The 7,016-nt window shown below is 43.1% G+C and overlaps 1 pseudogene; it reads right to left on the reverse strand.

Annotated features, from left to right (window-relative positions):
* Positions 1-6,470: 6,470 nt before the first annotated feature.
* On the reverse strand, positions 6,471-6,588 carry LOC126102398 (5S ribosomal RNA; annotated as a pseudogene).
* Positions 6,589-7,016: the final 428 nt, after the last annotated feature.

Genomic DNA, 7,016 nt, shown 5'->3' on the forward strand with positions numbered 1-7,016 from the left:
TTGATCTGGAGAGTGATTCTCTATGGATTCGCATCTGGAGAGAACGTGAAACGCGATTCTGGGACCTAAACATCATGGAAAGAGAACGATATCGAAAAGGCTCCCAAATGATGCGGGCAGGGATTATGTTGACCACTCCAACACCTCTTCAAGAAACTGTACGGGTGAAACGGAAAGTTTTAACAGCTGTCAGGCATCGTGACGAGATCTTGCGACCCATGTGCGGTAGCTGTGAGTTGCTGTGGACCCAGACTTTGTACTGATGGACGATAATGCTCGACGTCATGCAGCAAGGGTGGTTGATGTTTTCTTGGAAACGCGAGACACTGCATGCATGGCGGGGCCTGCTCCCGATTTGAATCCCGTAAAGCGAATACCCTGTTCAAGAATCACAAGAGGAGGAGGTATACTTGGAAAAGGCCGGGAGATACGGGAAGATTTCAATTAGATTACATCATGGTCAGACAGAGATTCCGAAATCAGATACTGGATTGTAAGGCGTACCCAGGAGCAGATATAGACTCACATCACAATATAGTAGTGATGAAGAGTAGGCTGAAGTTCAAGACATTAGTCAGGAAGAATCAATACGCAAAGAAGTGGGATACGGAAGTACTAAGGAATGACGAGATACGTTTGATGTTCTCTAACGCTATAGATACAGCAATAAGGAATAGCGCAGTACGCAGTACAGTTGAAGAGGAATGGACATCTCTAAAAAGGGCCATCACAGAAGTTGGGAAGGAAAACATAGGTACAAAGAAGGTAGCTGCGAAGAAACCATGGGTAACGGAAGAAATACTTCAGTTGATTGATGAAAGGAAGAAGTACAAACATGTTCCGGGAAAATCAGGAATACAGAAATACAAGTCGCTGAGGAATGAAATAAATAGGAAGTGCAGGGAAGCTAAGACGAAATGGCTGCAGGAAAAATGTGAAGACATCGAAAAAGATATGATTGTCGGAAGGACAGACTCAGCATACAGGAAAGTCAAAACAACCTTTGGTGACATTAAAAGCAACTGTGGTAACATTAAGAGTGCAACGGGAATTTCACTGTTAAATGCAGAGGAGAGAACAGATAGGTGGAAAACATACATTGAAAGCCTCTATGAGGGTGAAGATTTGTCTGATGTGATAGAAGAAGAAACAGGAGTCGATTTAGAAGAGATTGGGGATCCAGTATTAGAATCGGAATTTAAAAGAGCTTTGGAGGACTTACGGTCAAATAAGGCAGAAGGGATAGATAACATTCCATTAGAATTTCTAAAATCATTGGGGGAAGTGGCAACAAAACGACTATTCACGTTGGTGTGTAGAATATATGAGTCTGGCGATATACCATCTGACTTTCGGAAAAGCATTATCCACACAATTCCGAAGACGGCAAGGGCTGACAAGTGCGAGAATTATCGCACAATCAGTTTAACAGCTCATGCATCGAAGCTGCTTACAAGAATAATATACAGAAGAATGGAAAAGAAAATTGAGAATGCGCTAGGTGACGATCAGTTTGGCTTTAGGAAAAGTAAAGGGACGAGAGAGGCAATTCTGACGTTACGGCTAATAATGGAAGCAAGGCTAAAGAAAAATCAAGACACTTTCATAGGATTTGTCGACCTGGAAAAAGCTTTCGACAATATAAAATGGTGCAAGCTGTTCGAGATTCTGAAAAAAGTAGGGGTAAGCTATAGGGAGAGACGGGTCATATACAATATGTACAACAACCAAGAGGGAATAATAAGAGTGGACGATCAAGAACGAAGTGCTCGTATTAAGAAGGGTGTAAGACAAGGCTGTAGCCTTTCGCCCCTACTCTTCAATCTGTACATCGGGGAAGCAATGATGGAAATAAAAGAAAGGTTCAGGAGTGGAATTAAAATACAAGGTGAAAGGATATCAATGATACGATTCGCTGATGACATTGCTATCCTGAGTGAAAATGAAGAAGAATTAAATGATCTGCTGAACGGAATGAACAGTCTAATGAGTACACAGTATGGTTTGAGAGTAAATCGGAGAAAGACGAAGGTAATGAGAAGTAGTAGAAATGAGAACAGCGAGAAACTTAACATCAGGATTGATGGTCACGGAGTCAATGAAGTTAAGGAATTCTGCTACCTAGGCAGTAAAATAAGCTATGACGGTCGGAGCAAGGAGGACATCAAAAGCAGACTCGCTATGGCAAAAAAGGCATTTCTGGCCAAGAGAAATCTACTAATATCAAATATCGGCCTTAATTTGAGGAAGAAATTTCTGAGGATGTACGTCTGGAGTACAGCATTGTATGGTAGTGAAGCATGGACTGTGGGACAACCGGAACAGAAGACAATCGAAGCATTTGAGATGTGGTGCTATAGACGAATGTTGAAAATTAGGTGGACTGATAAGGTAAGGAATGAGGAGGTTCTACACAGAATCGGAGAGGAAAGGAATATGTGGAAAACACTGATAAGGAGAAGGGACAGGATGATAGGACATTTGCTAAGACATGAGGGAATGACTTCCATGGTACTAGAGGGAGCCGTAGAGGGCAAAAACTGTAGAGGAAGACAGAGATTGGAATACGTCAAGCAAATAATTGAGGACGTAGGTTGCAAGTGCTACTCTGAGATGAAGAGGTTAGCAGAGGAAAGGAATTCGTGGCGGGCCGCATCAAACCAGTCAGTAGACTGATGACCAAAAAAAAAAAAAAAGCATGTCTGGGATGCACTAGGAAGACGGGTTGCATCATGTCAGCACCGCACCCAACAGCCACTCACCAGGACTTGTAGGGACTGGGTATTGTGTTGTTCTTATCATCATCATTTCATCCCCATCGACGCTCAATTCGCCGAAGTGGCGTCAACTCGAAAGACTTGCACCAGGCGAACGGTCTACCCGACGGGAGGTTGATGATGATGATGTTTGGTTGGTGGGGCGCTCAACTGCGTGGTTATCAGCGCCCGTACAATTACCCAATCTTTGCTCAGTCCAATTTCGCCACTTTCCTGAATGATGATGAAATGATGAGGACAACACAAACACCCAGTCATCTCGAGGCAGGTGAAAATCCCTGACCCCGCCGGGAATCGAACCCGGGACCCCGTGCTCGGGATGTGAGAACGCTACCGCGAGACCACGAGCGGCGGACCCGACGGGAGGCCCTAGCCACACGGCATTTCCAACTAGCTATCAACTAGCAGGAAGAATGGGCATTATTGCCTCAACATGAGATTGATGACATCATTCACAGCACGCTCCGTCGCTATCAATCTTGCATTGCTGCCAGAGTTGGTCTCAACCCATACTGAGCACATTAACCAGTTGTCTGGATGTTTCAGCAAATCCTTGAAGTTGGAAAAAACGAAAAACTTTGTGTCTACCGTTATGGATCTTGCATTAGTAGTAGAAGTTCAGGAATAATCTTTAAAGTAAAGTCATTTCATTAATATTGTGAAGAGAAAAGTAACAAGAAACTTATTTTGATGTAATCTTAGTAACATTTTCATGGATGCAATTATTCCCTATCTTTTTCTATGCAGTTCTAAGTAAAGAAAATAAGGCAGAAGCCATACAGATGATAAAGTTTTTCTATCAGTAGATTTTGTTCAAATGCAATGATCTGTAGTAAAAAATAATTTTCTGCTTATGCCTAGCATGTAGTTTGCAAATATAAACAGCAAGCTACTGTGGATCGTGTTTTTAAAGTGAAGTGATAAAACTATTGAGATTTTTGTCCAGTTGGAGTGAAATGGCAACATTGTGCCATAAGCAGATTTGTATTTTGCACTCATTCTCGCGATTAATTTCAACGGTAACACCAGTTTGTGTGAGGTACAAATGATGATGTTGTTAGCTCTAGTAGTAATGACTAAACTCGCATTACATACTGAAAAAAAACATTGTAAAGCTAGGCTTCACTACCGTAAACCGCCACACAACGAAATTAATGTCACGAAGATTTGTAACCACTATATAAATCATACAGTTAGTACCTACTACAGAGTAAATAAGCTGTGAGATTTTTCTTTGAGCAAATTTGTAAGTAACCGGACAAGTACCGACAGAGGCTGAGTAATAAGTTGTCAATGGCAAACAGAACAGTCAGTGGTGAAGAAGTGCACTCAAGAATGATAATTTTACTCTGCAGCGGAGTGTGCGCCGATATGAAACTTCCTGGCAGATTAGAACTGTGTGCTGGACCGAGACTCGATATCGGGACCTTTGCCTTTCGCGGGCAAGTGCTGTTTCCAAGTGAGCTACCCAAGCGCGACTCACGCCCCGCCCTCACAGCTTTGCTTCCGCCAGTAGAGCACTTGCCCGCGAAAGGCAAAGGTCCCGAGTTCGAGTCTGGGTCCGGCACACAGTTTTAATCTGTCAGGAAGTTTCATATCAGCGCACACTCTACTGCAGAGTGAAAATCTCATTCTGGAACCTTTCCCCAGGCTGTGGCTAAGCCGTGTCTCCGCAACATTCTTTCTTCCAGAAGTGCTAGTTCTGCAAGGTTCGCAGAAGAGCTTCTGTGGAGCTTGGAAGGTAGGAGACGAGGTACTGGCATAATTGAAGCTGTGAGGACGCGTCGGGAGTCGTGCTTGGGTAGCTCAGTTAGTAGAGCACTTGCCCGCGAAAGGCGAAGGTCCCGAGTTGGAGTCTCGGTCTGGTACACAGTTTTAATCTGCCAGGAAGCTTCAGAGTGCACACAAATTTGCATTTCACGCGAGGACTCTTTATACAAAAGCAAAGAGAAATATGTGTTTTCAAGAGACTTTATAATGATGATAATACAATTTCGCCTTTCAAAATAAATACAAACACTTTGCACTAATGCCGAATATGGATGTCACTTTTAGTGGCGAGTGAACTCAATTTGTGTACTCACCCAGACGACAGCATAGACGCGATATGATGATCCGCTGAAGTGGAACACAGTAAAGCGTTGTTACCTGGAACTCAGATAGTGTGTATCGCGCATAAACTGTGGAACAGGTGAAGCAGCGCTGGAACTTTATGAATGTGACGTCACGTGTGACTTACTGCACGCTAACGCGAAGCTAAGCGTTCAAGAAACGAAAACATTGATAAACACTTTGCTAACATGTGTAATGCACGGTATTCTGAGGACACTGATGATTGTGCGGAAACCGAAACTATCACGAACGTGTTTGTGCAGTAACGGTGTTGATGTTAACTGACAGTAAAGTGAATGAACAGAAACCGTACACTAGACCTTTTGTATCACAACGCAAACATGTGTACTATGTAACCCACAGCTATCGCCGAAGAAACTGATGTAAATTAGTGTCGCAAGTGATTGCAACTACGTACTAATCAATATTCTTATAGGGAATGTGTATTGAAAATTGGCCGGCCGTTGTGGCCGTGCGGTTCTAGGCGCTTCAGTCTGGAACCGCGTGACCGCTACGGTCGCAAGTTCGAATCCTGCCTCGGGGATGGATGTGTGTGATGTCCTTAGGTTAGTTAGGTTTAAGTAGTTCTAAGTTGTAGGGGACTGATGACCACAGATGTTAAGTCCCATAGTGCTCAGAGCCATTTGAACCATTTTTGTATTGAAAATTGTGTTACTGACCCCAGTCTCCGAATGTTTCATGTAATCCCTGTATCCTGAGCTGACTGGATCCCGTCGAGCACAGCCGGACCAGAACTCCGCAATCTTCTTGCTCCATCGCAGACAACGCAGATCGTCGTGGCTCACACGTACGCAGATTTGACAACATCGCGAGCACGCCGCCGTGACCGCTCTCCACCATAGCAAAAGCGAATGCAGCAGCAAGACTGACTTCGCTTACAATGCGGCGCCTTTACAACCAACCGTCGAGCAAGAATGAATATTGTTCAACTGAGTGATTATTATAAACTGTTTCACAAACTATTTCTGTAACAAAACCCATACGATGATGCCTAAGTGTTAAATATGAACATTTCAAAACTCAAACTAAAGTCACAGGGACAAATAACCGTCAAATGTGTTAGTTTCCTACCTTAATATCTTTCTGACGATTTAATTTGTGCAGCCTGATTAATTGTGCTAAATGATCTGATTTTGTCAGGGTGTAATGTTTTTAAAATTTAATGAGAAAACATAACTTGTAAAAAAAAAAAGAAAACTGGATGCCTATGCCTTTCTTGTCGTTTCGCCAGATTCTGACAGGATCGCGCCCGTAAGTGAAGGCAAATTACATGCCTGGCAAAGCTAAATCAGGCTCCAGCTCAAACGAATAAAATGTTGGAAAAAAACACAATCTAAAGACTAAAAGTTAATGTAAAATGCACTTCGTCTTCAGGCTACGAGTGGCCTACCGGGACCATCCGACCGCCGTGTCATGCTCAGAGGAGGATGAGGATAGGAGGGGTGTGGGGTCAGCACACCGCTCTCCCGGTCGTTATGATGGTATTCTTGACCGAAGCCGCAAGTGTTCGGTCGAGTAGCTCCTCAATTGGCATCAGGAGGCTGAGTGCACCCAGAAAAATGGCAACAGCGCATGACGGCCTGGATGGTCACCCATCCACGTGCCGACCACGCCCGACGGCGCTTAACTTCGGTGATCTCACGGGAACCGGTGTATCCACCGCGGCAAGGCCGTTGCCTTAAATGGTAATGAAGCGATGTAACTTTTTAAAACTTTTTACAAACACATGACAAACTTTTAAAAATTTAGGGGGTTGTATAATGTTTCCCCAAGTGTTAGCGGATTTTGTGACTGTGTGTTTTCGTGCAGTAGCGCTGAGACGATTCTATTGCCGATAATAGACACTGCGATAGTAATGAAATTAATATCTCAGTAATTGGATTATCTATGTAATTTAAGCGAACAAGGACTCTCAACTTTTTGTTCTCTCTCTTCCTGGTCAGCCATTATCTGGTATGGTTATAAAAAAACATTAATTAGTCAGTGTTATGTAGAGGTTTTCTTATTCGTGCTAATTTTGCATAATAATAACTATTTAATTTCATTGTGTATATTATTACGACTAATCATACCTTTCATTCTCAGCTTTTTTTCATAATTTGACAA

Source organism: Schistocerca cancellata, chromosome 9 (assembly GCF_023864275.1).
Source record: "Schistocerca cancellata isolate TAMUIC-IGC-003103 chromosome 9, iqSchCanc2.1, whole genome shotgun sequence".
NCBI lineage: Eukaryota > Metazoa > Arthropoda > Insecta > Orthoptera > Acrididae > Schistocerca > Schistocerca cancellata.